This window comes from Ambystoma mexicanum, chromosome 4q (assembly GCF_040938575.1).
Source record: "Ambystoma mexicanum isolate Mex_15411 chromosome 4q, UKY_AmexF1_1, whole genome shotgun sequence".
In the NCBI taxonomy this organism is placed as follows: Eukaryota; Metazoa; Chordata; class Amphibia; order Caudata; family Ambystomatidae; genus Ambystoma; species Ambystoma mexicanum.
In genome coordinates this window covers 1,314,152,902-1,314,168,555 of record NC_090928.1, presented here as the reverse complement: position 1 = coordinate 1,314,168,555, position 15,654 = coordinate 1,314,152,902, and the positions used below count along the sequence as shown (strand labels likewise).

Genomic DNA, 15,654 nt, shown 5'->3' with positions numbered 1-15,654 from the left:
GCCCCCTTTTCCCCATCACCAACGTTTGCTAGATATGCTGGCCCCAAGAATCTCTGTTACCCCCACCCACTTATCCCCATCACCAACCATAGCTTGATATGCTGGCCACAAGAATCTCTGTTACCCCCGCCCCCTTCTCCCCATCACCAACCATAGCTAGATATGCTGGCCCCAAGAATCACTGTTACCCCCGCCCCCTTCTCCCCATCACAAAGCATAGCTTGATATGCTGGCCCCAAGAATCTGTTACCCCCGCACCGTTCTCCCCATCACAAATCATAGCTTGATATGCTGGCCCCAGGAATCTCTGTTACCCCCGCCCCCTTTTCCCCATCACCAACGTTTGCTAGATATGCTGGCCCCAAGAATCTCTGTTACCCCCGCCCCCTTCTCCCCATCACAAACCATAGCTTGATATGCTGGCCCCAGGAATCTCTCTTACCCCACCCCCTTCTCCCCATCACAAACCATAGCTTGATATTCTGGCCCCAAGAATCTGTTACCCCCGCCCCCTTCTCCCCATCACAAACCATAGCTTGCTATGCTGGCCCCCAGAATCTGTTACCCCCGCCCCCTTCTCCCCATCACAAACCATAGCTTGATATGCTGACCCCAAGAATCTCTGTTACCCCCGCCCCCTTTTCCCCATCACCAACGTTTGCTAGATATGCTGGCCCCAAGAATCTCTGTTACCCCCGCCCCCTTCTCCCCATCACAAACCATAGCTTGATATGCTGGCCCCAGGAATCTCTCTTACCCCACCCCCTTCTCCCCATCACAAACCATAGCTTGATATTCTGGCCCCAAGAATCTGTTACCCCCGCCCCCTTCTCCCCATCACAAACCATAGCTTGCTATGCTGGCCCCCAGAATCTGTTACCCCCGCCCCCTTCTCCCCATCACAAACCATAGCTTGATATGCTGGCCCCAGGAATCTCTCTTACCCCACCCCCTTCTCCCCATCACAAACCATAGCTTGATATTCTGGCCCCAAGAATCTGTTACCCCCGCCCCCTTCTCCCCATCACAAACCATAGCTTGCTATGCTGGCTCCCAGAATCTGTTACCCCCGCCCCCTTCTCCCCATCACAAACCTTAGTTTGATATGCTGGCCCCCTTAATCTCTGTCACCCGGCCCCCTACTCCTCATCACAAACCATAGCTAGATGTGCTGGCCCCAGGAATCTCTGTTACCCCCCGCCCCCTTCTCTCCATCACAAACCATAGCTTGATTTGCTGGCCCCAAGAATCTGTTACCCCCGCCCCCTTCTCCCCATCACAAACCATAGCTTGATTTGCTGGCCCCAAGAATCTGTTACCCCCGCCCCCTTCTCCCCATTACAAACCATATCTTGATATGCTGGCCCCAAGAATCTCTGTTACCCTCACCCCCTTGTCCCCATCACCAACTGTAGCTTGATACGCTGGCACCAGGAATCTCTGTTAACCTCGCCCCCTTCTCCCCATCACAAACCATAGCTTGATGTACTGGCCCTAAGAATCTATGTTACCCCCACCCCCTTCTCCCCATCACAAACCAAATCTTGATATGCTGGCCCAAGAATCTCTGTTACCCCCGCCCCTTCTCCCCATCACCAACCATAGCTTGATATGCTGGCCCCAAGAATCATTGTTACCCCCGCCCCCTTCTCCCCATCACGAACCTTAGCTTGATATGCTGGCCCCAAGAATCTGTTACCCCCCGCACCCTTCTCCCCATCACAAACCATAGCTTGATATGCTGGCCCCAAGAATCTGTTACCCCACCCCCTTCTCCCCAGCACAAACCATAGCTTGATATGCTGGTCCCAGGAATCTCTGTTACCCCGCCCCCTTCTCCCCATCACAAACCTTAGCTTGGTATGCTGGCCCCAGGAATCTCTGTTACCCCCACCCCCTTGTCCCCATCACAAATCATAGCTTGATATGCTGGCCCCAAGAATCTGTTACCCCCGCCCCCTTCTCCCCATCACAAACCATAGCTTGATATGCTGGCCCCAGGAATCTCTGTTACCCCTGCCATCTTCTCCCCATCACAAACCATAGCTTGATATGCTGGCCCCATGAATCTCTGTTACCCCTGCCCCCTTCTCCCCATCACAAACCATAGCTAGATATGCTGGCCCCAAGAATCTCTGTTACCCCCTGCCCCCTTCTCCCCATCACAAATCATATCTTGATATGCTGGCCCCAAGAATCTGTTACCTCCAGCCCCCTTCTCCCCATCACCAACCATAGCGTGATATGCTGGCCCCAGGAATCTCTGTTACCCCGCCCCCTTCTCCCCATCACAAATCATAGCTTGATATGCTGGCCCCAAGAATCTCTGTTACCCCCTGCCCCCTTCTCCCCATCACAAATCATAGCTTGATATGCTGGCCCCAAGAATCTCTGTTACCCCCTGCCCCCTTCTCGCCATCACAAACCATAGCTAGATATGCTGGCAGCAGGAATCTCTGTTACCCCTGCCCCCTTCTCCCCATCACAAACCTTAGCTTGATATGCTGCCCCCAAGAATCTCTGTTACCCCCCTACTCCTTCTCCCCATCACAAACCATAGCTTGGTATGCTGGCCCCAAGAATCTATGTTACCCCCCCTTCTCCCCATCACAAACCTTAGCTTGATATGCAGGCCCCAAGAATCTGTTACCTCCGCCCCCTTCTCCCCATCACAAACCATAGCTTGATATGCTGGCCCCAGGAATCTCTGTTACCCACGCCCCTTCTCCCCATCCCAAACCATAGCAGATATGCTGGCCCCAGGAATCTCTGTTACCCCCTGCCCCCTTCTCCCCATCACAAACCTTAGCTTGATATGCTGGCCCCAAGAATCTCTGTTACCCCCTGCCCCCTTCTCCCCATCACAAACCATCGCTTGATATGCTGGCCCCAAGAATCTGTTACCCCACCCCCTTCTCCCCATCACAAACCTTAGCTTGATATGTTGGCCCCAAGAATCTCTGTTACCCCCGCCCCCTTCTCCCCATCACAAACCATAGCTTGATATGCTGGCCCCAGGAATCTCTGTTACCCCCTAACCCCCTTCTCCCCATCACAAACCTTAGCTAGATATGCTGGCCCCAAGAATCTCTGTTAACCCTCACCCCCTTCTCCCCTTCACAAACCATAGCTTGATATGCTGGCCCCAAGAATCTGTTACCCCTACCCCCTTCTCCCCATCACAAACCATAGCTTGATATGCTGGCCCCAAGAATCTGTTTCCCCCGCCCCCTTCTCCCCATCACAAACCATAGCTAGATATGCTGGCCCCAAGAATCTCTGTTACCCCCGCCCCATACTCCCCATCACCAACCATAGCTTGATATGCTGGCCACAAGAATCACTGTTACCCCCGCCCCATTCTCCCCATCACCAGCCATAGCTAGATATGCTGGCCCCAAGAATCTCTGTTACCCCCGCCCCCTTCTCCCCATCACAAACCATAGCTTGATATGCTGGCCCCAAGAATCTCTGTTACCCCCGCGGCCTTCTCCCCATCACCAACCATAGCTTGATATGCTGGCCCCAAGAATCTCTGTTACCCCCTGCCCCCTTCTCCCCATCACAAACCATAGCTTGATATGCTGGCCCCAAGAATCTGTTACCCCCGTGGCCTTCTCCCCATCACAAACCATAGCTTGATATGCTTGCCCCAGGAATCTCTGTTACCCCGCCCCCTTCTCCCCATCACAAACCTTAGCTTGATATGCTGGCCCCAAGAATCTCTGTTACCCCCGCCCCCTTCTCCCCATCACCAACCATAGCTAGATATGCTGGCCCCCAGAATCTCTGTTACCCCCGCCCCCTTCTCCCCATCACCAACCATAGCTAGATATGCGGGTCCCCAGAATCTCTGTTACCCGCGCCCCCTTCTCCCCAACCCAAACCATAGCTTGATATGCTGGCCCCAGGAATCTCTGTTACCCCGCCCCCTTCTCCCCATCACAAACCTTAGCTTGATATGCAGGCCCCAAGAATCTGTTACCCCTACCCCCTTCTCCCCATCGCAAACCATAGCTTGATATGCTGGCCCCAAGAATCTGTTACCCCCGCCCCCTTCTCCCCATCACCAACCATAGCTAGATATGCTGGCCCCCAGAATCTCTGTTACCCCAGCCCCCTTTTCCCCATCACCAACGTTTGCTAGATATGCTGGCCTCAAGAATCTCTGTTACCCCCGCCCCCTTCTCCCCATCAAAAACCATAGCTTGATATGCTGGCCCCAGGAATCTCTCTTACCCCGCCCCCTTCTCGCCATCACAAACCATAGCTTGATATTCTGGCCCCAAGAATCTGTTACCCCCACCCCCTTCTCCCCATCACAAACCATAGCTTGCTATGCTGGCCCCCAGAATCTGTTACCCCCGCCCCCTTCTCCCCATCACAAACCATAGCTTGATATGCTGACCCCAAGAATCACTGTTACCCCGTAACCCCTTTCTCCCCATCACAAACCATAGCTTTATATGCTGGCTCCCAGAATCTGTTAACCCCGCCCCCTTCTCCCCATCACAAACCTTAGTTTGATATGCTGGCCCCCAGAATCTCTGTCACCCGGCCCCCTACTCCTCATCACAAACCATAGCTAGATGTGCTGGCCCCAGGAATCTCTGTTACCCCCCGCCCCCTTCTCTCCATCACAAACCATAGCTTGATTTGCTGGCCCCAAGAATCTGTTACCCCCGCCCCCTTCTCCCCATCACAAACCATAGCTTGATTTGCTGGCCCCAAGAATCTGTTACCCCCGCCCCCTTCTCCCCATTACAAACCATATCTTGATATGCTGGTCCCAAGAATCTCTGTTACCCTCACCCCCTTGTCCCCATCACCAACTGTAGCTTGATACGCTGGCACCAGGAATCTCTTTTACCCTTGCCCCCTTCTCCCCATCACAAACCATAGCTTGATATACTGGCCCTAAGAATCTATGTTACCCCCGCCCCCTTCTCCCCATCACAAACCATATCTTGATATAGTGGCCCAAAAATCTCTGTTACCCCCGCCCCTTCTCCCCATCACCAACCATAGCTTGATTTGCTGGCCCCAAGAATCATTGTTACCCCCGCCCCCTTCTCCCCATCACAAACCTTAGCTTGATATGCTGGCCCCAGGAATCTCTGTTACCCCCGCCCCTTCTCCCCATCACCAACCATAGCTTATATGCTGGCCCCAAGAATCACTGTTACCCCCGCCCCCTTCTCTCCATCACAAAGCATAGCTTGATATGCTGGCCCCAAGAATCTGTTACCCCCCGCACCCTTCTCCCCATCACAAACCATAGCTTGATATGCTGGCCCCAGGAATCTCTGTTACCCCCGCCCCCTTTAAACCTTAGCTCGATATGCTGGCCCCAAGAATTACTGTTACCCCCCGCCCCCTTCTCCCCATCACAAACCATAGCTAGATATGCTGGCCCCAAGAATCTGTTACCCCACCCCCTTCTCCCCATCAAAAACCATAGCTTGATATGCTGGCACCAGGAATCTCTGTTACCCCCACCCCCTTGTCCCCCCGCCCCCTTCTCCCCATCACAAACCATAGCTAGATATGCTGGCCCCAAGAATCTGTTACCCCACCCCCTTCTCCCCATCACAAACCATAGCTTGATATGCTGGCCCCAAGAATCTGTTACCCCCTCCCCCTTCTCCCCATCACAAACCATAGCTTGATATGCTGGCCCCAGGAATCTCTGTTACCCCCGCCTCCTTCTCCCCATCACAAATCATAGCTTGATATGCTGGCCCCAAGAATCTCTGTTACCCCTGCCACCTTCTCCCCATCACAAACCATAGCTTGATATGCTGGGCCCATGAATCACTGTTACCCCTGCCCCCTTCTCCCCATCACAAACCATAGCTAGATATGCTGGCCCCAAGAATCTCTGTTACCCCCTGCCCCCTTCTCCCCATCACAAATCATAGCTTGATATGTTGGCCCCAAGAATCTCTGTTACCCCTTGCCCCCTTCTCCCATCACAAATCATAGCTTGATATGCTGGCCCCAAGAATCTCTGTTACCCCCTGCCCCCTTCTCCCCATCACAAACCATAGCTAGATATGCTGGCAGCAGGAATCTCTGTTACCCCTGCCCCCTTCTCCCCATCACAAACCTTAGCTTGATATGCTGCCCCCAAGAATCTCTGTTACCCCCCACTCCTTCTCCCCATCACAAACCATAGCTTGATATGCTGACCCCAAGAATCTCTGTTACCCCCGCCCCTTCTGCCCATCACAAACCTTAGCTTGATATGCAGGCCCCAAGAATCTGTTACCTCCGCCCCCTTCTCCCCATCACAAACCATAGCTTGATATGCTGGCCCCAGGAATCTCTGTTACCCACGCCCCCTTCTCCCCATCCCAAACCATAGCAGATATGCTGGCCCCAGGAATCTCTGTTACCCCTGCCCCCTTCTCCCCATCACAAACCTTAGCTTGATATGCTGGCCCCAAGAATCTCTGTTACCCCCTGCCCCCTTCTCCCCATCACAAACCATTGCTTGATATGCTGGCCCCAAGAATCTGTTACCCCCGCCCCCTTCTCCCCATCACAAACCTTAGCTTGATATGTTGGCCCCAAGTATCTCTGTTACCCCCGCCCCCTTCTCCCCATCACAAACCATAGCTTGATATGCTGGCCCCAGGAATCTCTGTTACCCCCTAACCCCTGTCTCCCCATCACAAACCTTAGCTAGATATGCTGGCCCCAAGAATCTCTGTTACCCCTCACCCCCTTCTCCCCATCACAAACCTTAGCTAGATATGCTGGCCCCAAGAATCTCTGTTACCCCTCACCCCCTTCTCCCCATCACAAACCATAGCTTGATATGCTGGCCCCAAGAATCTGTTACCCCCGCCCCCTTCTCCCCATCACAAACCATAGCTAGATATGCTGGCCCCAAGAATCTCTGTTACCCCCGCCCCATACTCCCCATCACCAACCATAGCTTGATATGCTGGCCCCAAGAATCTCTGTTACTCCCGCGGCCTTCTCCCCATCACCAACCATAGCTTGATATGCTGGCCCCAAGAATCTCTGTTACCCCCTGCCCCCTTCTCCCCATCACAAACCATAGCTTGATATGCTGGCCCCAAGAATCTGTTACCCCCGCGGCCTTCTCCCCATCACAAACCATAGCTTGATATGCTGGCCCCAGGAATCTCTGTTACCCCGCCCCTTCTCCCCATCACAAACCTTAGCTTGATATGCTGGCCCCAAGAATCTCTGTTACCCCCGCCCCCTTCTCCCCATCACCAACCATAGCTAGATATGCTGGCGCCCAGAATCTCTGTTACCCCCGCCCCCTTCTCCCCATCACCAACCATAGCTAGATATGCGGGCCCCCAGAATCTCTGTTACCCGCGCCCCCTTCTCCCCATCCCAAACCATAGCTTGATATGCTGGCCCCAGGAATCTCTGTTACCCCCCCCCTTCTCCCCATCACAAACCTTAGCTTGATATGCAGGCCCCAAGAATCTGTTACCCCCGCCACCTTCTCCCCATCACAAACCATAGCATGATATGCTGGCCCCAGGAATCTCTGTTACCCACGCCCCCTACTCCCCATCCCAAACCATAGCAGATATGCTGGCCCCAGGAATCTCTGTTACCCCCTGCCCCCTTCTCCCCATCACAAACCTTAGCTTGATATGCTGGCCCCAAGAATCTCTGTTACCCCCTGCCCCCTTCTCCCCATCACAAACCATTGCTTGTTATGCTGGCCCCAAGAATCTGTTACCTCGCATCCTTTTCCCCATCACAAACCTTAGCTTGATATGCTGGCCCCAAGAATCTCTGTTACCCCCGCCCCCTTCTCCCCAATCACAAACCATAGCTTGATATGCTGGCCCCAGGAATCTCTGTTACCCCCTAGCCCCGTTCTCCCCATCACAAACCTTAGCTAGATATGCTGGCCCCAAGAATCTCTGTTACCCCTCACCCCCTTCTCCCCATCACAAACCATAGCTTGATATGCTGGCCCCAAGAATCTGTTACCCCCGCCCCCTTCTCCCCATCACAAACCATAGCTAGATATGCTGGCCCCAAGAATCTCTGTTACCCTCACCCCCTTGTCCCCATCACCACCATAGCTTGATATGCTGGCCACAAGAATCACTGTTACCCCTGCCCCATTCTCCCCATCACAAACCATAGCTTGATATGCTGGCCCCAAGAATCTCTGTTACCCCCGCGGCCTTCTCCCCATCACCAACCATAGCTTGATATGCTGGCCCCAAGAATCTCTGTTACCCCCTGCCCCCTTCTCCCCATCACAAACCATAGCTTGATATGCTGGCCCCAAGAATCTCTGTTAACCCCGCCACCTTCTCCCCATCACCAACCATAGCTTGATATGCTGGCCCCAAGAATCTGTTACCCCCCGCCCCCTTCTCCCCATCACAAACCATAGCTAGATATGTTGGCCCCAAGAATCTCTGTTACCCCCGCCCCCTTCTCCCCATCACAAACCATAGCTTGATATGCTGTCCCCAAGAATCTCTGTTACCCCCGCGGCCTTCTCCCCATCACAAACCATAGCTTGATATGCTGGCCCCAAGAATCTCTGTTACCCCCGCCCCCTTCTCCCCATCACAAACCATAGCTTGATATGCTGGCCACAAAAATCACTGTTACCCCCGCCCCATTTTCCCCATCACCAGCCATAGCTAGATATGCTGGCCCCAAGAATCTCTGTTACCCCCGCGGCCTTCTCCCCATCACCAACCATAGCTTGATATGCTGGCCCCAAGAATCTCTGTTACCCCCGCGGCCTTCTCCCCATCACCAACCATAGCTTAATATGCTGGCCCCAAGAATCTCTGTTACCCCCTGCCCCCTTCTCCCCATCACAAACCACAGCTTGATATGCTGGCCCCACGAATCTGTTACCCCCGCGGCCTTCTCCCCATCACAAACCATAGCTTAATATGCTGGCTCCAGGAATCTCTGTTACCCCGCCCCCTTCTCCCCATCACAAACCTTAGCTTGATATGCTGGCCCCAAGAATCTCTGTTACCCCCGCCCCCTTCTCCCCATCACCAACCATAGCTAGATATGCGGTCCCCCAGAATCTCTGTTACCCCCGCCCCCTTCTCCCCATCACCAACCATAGCTAGATATGTGGGCCCCCAGAATCCCTGTTACCCGCGCCCCCTTCTCCCCATCCCAAACCATAGCTTGATATGCTGGCCCCAGGAATCTCTGTTACCCCGCCCCCTTCTCCCCATCACAAACCGTAGCTGGATATGCAGGCCCCAAGAATCTGTTACCCCCGCCCCCTTCTCCCCATCACAAACCATAGCGTGATATGCTGGCCCCAGGAATCTCTGTTACCCACGCCCCCTTCTCCCCATCCCAAACCATAGCAGATATGCTGGCCCCAGGAATCTCTGTTACCCCCTGCCCCCTTCTCCCCATCTCAAACCTTAGCTTGATATGCTGGCCCCAAGAATCTCTGTTACCTCCTGCCCCCTTCTCCCCCTCACAAACCTTAGCTTGATATGCTGGCCCCAGGAATCTCTGTTACCCCCTAACCCCCTTCTCCCCATCACAAACCTTAGCAAGATATGCTGGCCCCAAGAATCTCTGTTACCCCTGACCCCCTTCTCCCCATCACAAACCATAGCTTGATATGCTGGCCCCAAGAATCTGTTACCCCCGCCCCCTTCTCCCCATCACAAACCATAGCTTGATATGCTGGCCCCAAGAATCTGTTACCCCCGCCCCCTTCTTCCCATCACAAACCATAGCTAGATATGCTGGCCCCAAGAATCTCTGTTACCCTCACCCCCTTGTCCCCATCACCAACCATAGCTTGATATGCTGGCCACAAGAATCACTGTTACCCCCGCCCCATTCTCCCCATCACCAGCCATAGCTAGATATGCTGGCCCCAAGAATCTCTGTTACCCCCGCCCCCTTCTCCCCATCATAAACCATAGCTTGATATGCTGGCCCCAAGAATCTCTGTTACCCCCGCGGCCTTCTCCCCATCACCAATCATAGCTTGATATGCTGGCCCCAAGAATCTCTGTTACCCCCTGCCCCCTTCTCCCCATCACAACCATAGCTTGATATGCTGGCCCCAATAATCTGCTACCCCCGCGGCCTTCTCCCCATCACAAACCATAGCTTGATATGCTGGCCCCAGGAATCTCTGTTACCCCGCCCCCTTCTCCCCATCACAAACCTTAGCTTGATATGCTGGCCCCAAGAATCTCTGTTACCCCCTTCTCCCCATCACCAACCATAGCTAGATATGCGGGCCCCAGAATCTCTGTTACCCCCGCCCCCTTCTCCCCATCACCAACCATAGCTAGATATGCGGGCCCCCAGAATCTCTGTTACCCGCGCCCCCTTCTCCCCATCCCAAACCATAGCTTGATATGCTGGCCCCAGGAATCTCTGTTACCCCGCCGCCTTCTCCCCATCACAAACCTTAGCTTTATATGCAGGCCCCAAGAATCTGTTACCCCCGCCCCCTTCTCCCCATCACAAACCATAGCGTGATATGCTGGCCCCAGGAATCTCTGTTACCCACGCCCCCTTCTCCCCATCCCAAACCATAGCAGATATGCTGGCCCCAGGAATCTCTGTTACCCCCTGCCCCCTTCTCCCCATCACAAACCATAGCTAGATATGCTGGCCCCAAGAATCTCTGTTACCCTCACCCCCTTGTCCCCATCACCACCATAGCTTGATATGCTTGCCCCAAGAATCTCTGTTACCCCCGCGGCCTTCTCCCCATCACCAACCATAGCTTGATATGCTGGCCCCAAGAATCTCTGTTACCCCCGCGGCCTTCTCCCCATCACCAACCATAGCTTGATATGCTGGCCCCAAGAATCTCTGTTACCCCCGCGGCCTTCTCCCCATCACCAACCATAGCTTGATATGCTGGCCCCAAGAATCTCTGTTACCCCCTGCCCCCTTCTCCCCATCACAAACCACAGCTTGATATGCTGGCCCCAAGAATCTGTTACCCCAGCGGCCTTCTCCCCATCACAAACCATAGCTTAATATGCTGGCCCCAGGAATCTCTGTTACCCCGCCCCCTTCTCCCCATCACAAACCTTAGCTTGATATGCTGGCCCCAAGAATCTCTGTTACCCCCGCCCCCTTCTCCCCATCACCAACCATAGCTAGATATGCGGTCCCCCAGAATCTGTTACCCCCGCCCCCTTCTCCCCATCACCAACCATAGCTAGATATGCGGGCCCCCAGAATCCCTGTTACCCGCGCCCCCTTCTCCCCATCCCAAACCATAGCTTGATATGCTGGCCCCAGGAATCTCTGTTACCCCGCCCCCTTCTCCCCATCACAAACCTTAGCTTGATATGCAGGCCCCAAGAATCTGTTACCCCCGCCCACTTCTCCCCATCACAAACCATAGCGTGATATGCTGGCCCCAGGAATCTCTGTTACCCACGCCCCCTTCTCCCCATCCCAAACCATAGCAGATATGCTGGCCCCAGGAATCTCTGTTACCCCCTGCCCCCTTCTCCCCATCTCAAACCTTAGCTTGATATGCTGGCCCCAAGAATCTCTGTTACCTCCTGCCCCCTTCTCCCCATCACAAACCATCGCTTGATATGCTGGCCCCAAGAATCTGTTACCCCCGCCCCCTTCTCCCCCTCACAAACCTTAGCTTGATATGCTGGCCCCAAGAATCTCTGTTACCCCCTCCCCCTTCTCCCCATCACAAACCATAGCTTGATATGCTGGCCCCAGGAATCTCTGTTACCCCCTAACCCCCTTCTCCCCATCACAAACCTTAGCAAGATATGCTGGCCCCAAGAATCTCTGTTACCCCTGACCCCCTTCTCCCCATCACAAACCATAGCTTGATATGCTGGCCCCAAGAATCTGTTACCCCGCCCCCTTCTCCCCATCACAAACCATAGCTTGATATGCTGGCCCCAAGAATCTGTTACCCCCGCCCCCTTCTTCCCATCACAAACCATAGCTAGATATGCTGGCCCCAAGAATCTCTGTTACCCTCACCCCCTTGTCCCCATCACCAACCATAGCTTGATATGCTGGCCACAAGAATCACTGTTACCCCCGCCCCATTCTCCCCATCACCAGCCATAGCTAGATATGCTGGCCCCAAGAATCTCTGTTACCCCCGCCCCCTTCTCCCCATCACAAACCATAGCTTGATATGCTGGCCCCAAGAATCTCTGTTACCCCCGCGGCCTTCTCCCCATCACCAATCATAGCTTGATATGCTGGCCCCAAGAATCTCTGTTACCCCCTGCCCCCTTCTCCCCATCACAACCATAGCTTGATATGCTGGCCCCAATAATCTGCTACCCCCGCGGCCTTCTCCCCATCACAAACCATAGCTTGATATGCTGGCCCCAGGAATCTCTGTTACCCCGCCCCCTTCTCCCCATCACAAACCTTAGCTTGATATGCTGGCCCCAAGAATCTCTGTTACCCCCTTCTCCCCATCACCAACCATAGCTAGATATGCGGGCCCCCAGAATCTCTGTTACCCCCGCCCCCTTCTCCCCATCACCAACCATAGCTAGATATGCGGGCCCCCAGAATCTCTGTTACCCGCGCCCCCTTCTCCCCATCCCAAACCATAGCTTGATATGCTGGCCCCAGGAATCTCTGTTACCCCGCCCCCTTCTCCCCATCACAAACCTTAGCTTTATATGCAGGCCCCAAGAATCTGTTACCCCCGCCCCCTTCTCCCCATTACAAACCATAGCGTGATATGCTGGCCCCAGGAATCTCTGTTACCCACGCCCCCTTCTCCCCATCCCAAACCATAGCAGATATGCTGGCCCCAGGAATCTCTGTTACCCCCTGCCCCCTTCTCCCCATCACAAACCTTAGCTTGATATGCTGGCCCCAAGAATCTCTGTTACCCCCTGCCCCCTTCTCCCCATCACCTACCATTGCTTGATATGCTGGCCCCAAGAATCTGTAACCCCCGCCCCCTTCTCCCCATCACAAACCTTAGCTTGATATGCTGGCCCCAAGAATCTCTGTTACCCCCTGCCCCCTTCTCCCCATCACAAATCATAGCTTGATATGCTGGCCCCAAGAATCTCTGTTACCCCCTGCCCCCTTCTCGCCATCACAAACCATAGCTAGATATGCTGGCAGCAGGAATCTCTGTTACCCCTGCCCCCTTCTCCCCATCACAAACCTTAGCTTGATATGCTGCCCCCAAGAATCTCTGTTACCCCCCTACTCCTTCTCCCCATCACAAACCATAGCTTGGTATGCTGGCCCCAAGAATCTATGTTACCCCCCCTTCTCCCCATCACAAACCTTAGCTTGATATGCAGGCCCCAAGAATCTGTTACCTCCGCCCCCTTCTCCCCATCACAAACCATAGCTTGATATGCTGGCCCCAGGAATCTCTGTTACCCACGCCCCTTCTCCCCATCCCAAACCATAGCAGATATGCTGGCCCCAGGAATCTCTGTTACCCCCTGCCCCCTTCTCCCCATCACAAACCTTAGCTTGATATGCTGGCCCCAAGAATCTCTGTTACCCCCTGCCCCCTTCTCCCCATCACAAACCATCGCTTGATATGCTGGCCCCAAGAATCTGTTACCCCACCCCCTTCTCCCCATCACAAACCTTAGCTTGATATGTTGGCCCCAAGAATCTCTGTTACCCCCGCCCCCTTCTCCCCATCACAAACCATAGCTTGATATGCTGGCCCCAGGAATCTATGTTACCCCCTAACCCCCTTCTCCCCATCACAAACCTTAGCTAGATATGCTGGCCCCAAGAATCTCTGTTAACCCTCACCCCCTTCTCCCCATCACAAACCATAGCTTGATATGCTGGCCCCAAGAATCTGTTACCCCTACCCCCTTCTCCCCATCACAAACCATAGCTTGATATGCTGGGCCCAAGAATCTGTTTCCCCCGCCCCTTTCTCCCCATCACAAACCATAGCTAGATATGCTGGCCCCAAGAATCTCTGTTACCCCCGCCCCATACTCCCCATCACCAACCATAGCTTGATATGCTGGCCACAAGAATCACTGTTACCCCCGCCCCATTCTCCCCATCACCAGCCATAGCTAGATATGCTGGCCCCAAGAATCTCTGTTACCCCCGCCCCCTTCTCCCCATCACAAACCATAGCTTGATATGCTGGCCCCAAGAATCTCTGTTACCCCCGCGGCCTTCTCCCCATCACCAACCATAGCTTGATATGCTGGCCCCAAGAATCTCTGTTACCCCCTGCCCCCTTCTCCCCATCACAAACCATAGCTTGATATGCTGGCCCCAAGAATCTGTTACCCCCGTGGCCTTCTCCCCATCACAAACCATAGCTTGATATGCTTGCCCCAGGAATCTCTGTTACCCCGCCCCCTTCTCCCCATCACAAACCTTAGCTTGATATGCTGGCCCCAAGAATCTCTGTTACCCCCGCCCCCTTCTCCCCATCACCAACCATAGCTAGATATGCTGGCCCCCAGAATCTCTGTTACCCCCGCCCCCTTCTCCCCATCACCAACCATAGCTAGATATGCGGGTCCCCAGAATCTCTGTTACCCGCGCCCCCTTCTCCCCAACCCAAACCATAGCTTGATATGCTGGCCCCAGGAATCTCTGTTACCCCGCCCCCTTCTCCCCATCACAAACCTTAGCTTGATATGCAGGCCCCAAGAATCTGTTACCCCTACCCCCTTCTCCCCATCGCAAACCATAGCTTGATATGCTGGCCCCAAGAATCTGTTACCCCCGCCCCCTTCTCCCCATCACCAACCATAGCTAGATATGCTGGCCCCCAGAATCTCTGTTACCCCAGCCCCCTTTTCCCCATCACCAACGTTTGCTAGATATGCTGGCCTCAAGAATCTCTGTTACCCCCGCCCCCTTCTCCCCATCAAAAACCATAGCTTGATATGCTGGCCCCAGGAATCTCTCTTACCCCGCCCCCTTCTCGCCATCACAAACCATAGCTTGATATTCTGGCCCCAAGAATCTGTTACCCCCACCCCCTTCTCCCCATCACAAACCATAGCTTGCTATGCTGGCCCCCAGAATCTGTTACCCCCGCCCCCTTCTCCCCATCACAAACCATAGCTTGATATGCTGACCCCAAGAATCACTGTTACCCCGTAACCCCTTTCTCCCCATCACAAACCATAGCTTTATATGCTGGCTCCCAGAATCTGTTAACCCCGCCCCCTTCTCCCCATCACAAACCTTAGTTTGATATGCTGGCCCCCAGAATCTCTGTCACCCGGCCCCCTACTCCTCATCACAAACCATAGCTAGATGTGCTGGCCCCAGGAATCTCTGTTACCCCCCGCCCCCTTCTCTCCATCACAAACCATAGCTTGATTTGCTGGCCCCAAGAATCTGTTACCCCCGCCCCCTTCTCCCCATCACAAACCATAGCTTGATTTGCTGGCCCCAAGAATCTGTTACCCCCGCCCCCTTCTCCCCATTACAAACCATATCTTGATATGCTGGTCCCAAGAATCTCTGTTACCCTCACCCCCTTGTCCCCATCACCAACTGTAGCTTGATACGCTGGCACCAGGAATCTCTTTTACCCTCGCCCCCTTCTCCCCATCACAAACCATAGCTTGATATACTGGCCCTAAGAATCTATGTTACCCCCGCCCCCTTCTCCCCATCACAAACCATATCTTGATATAGTGGCCC

General features: G+C 54.2%; 1 protein-coding gene across 1 annotated transcript in view; it reads left to right on the top strand.

Moving 5' to 3' along the window:
- LOC138467405 (zinc finger protein 585A-like) overlaps positions 1-15,654 on the top strand; it is a 155,111-nt gene that overhangs the window by 90,066 nt on the left and 49,391 nt on the right. The gene's annotated exons all lie outside the window — the stretch shown is intronic.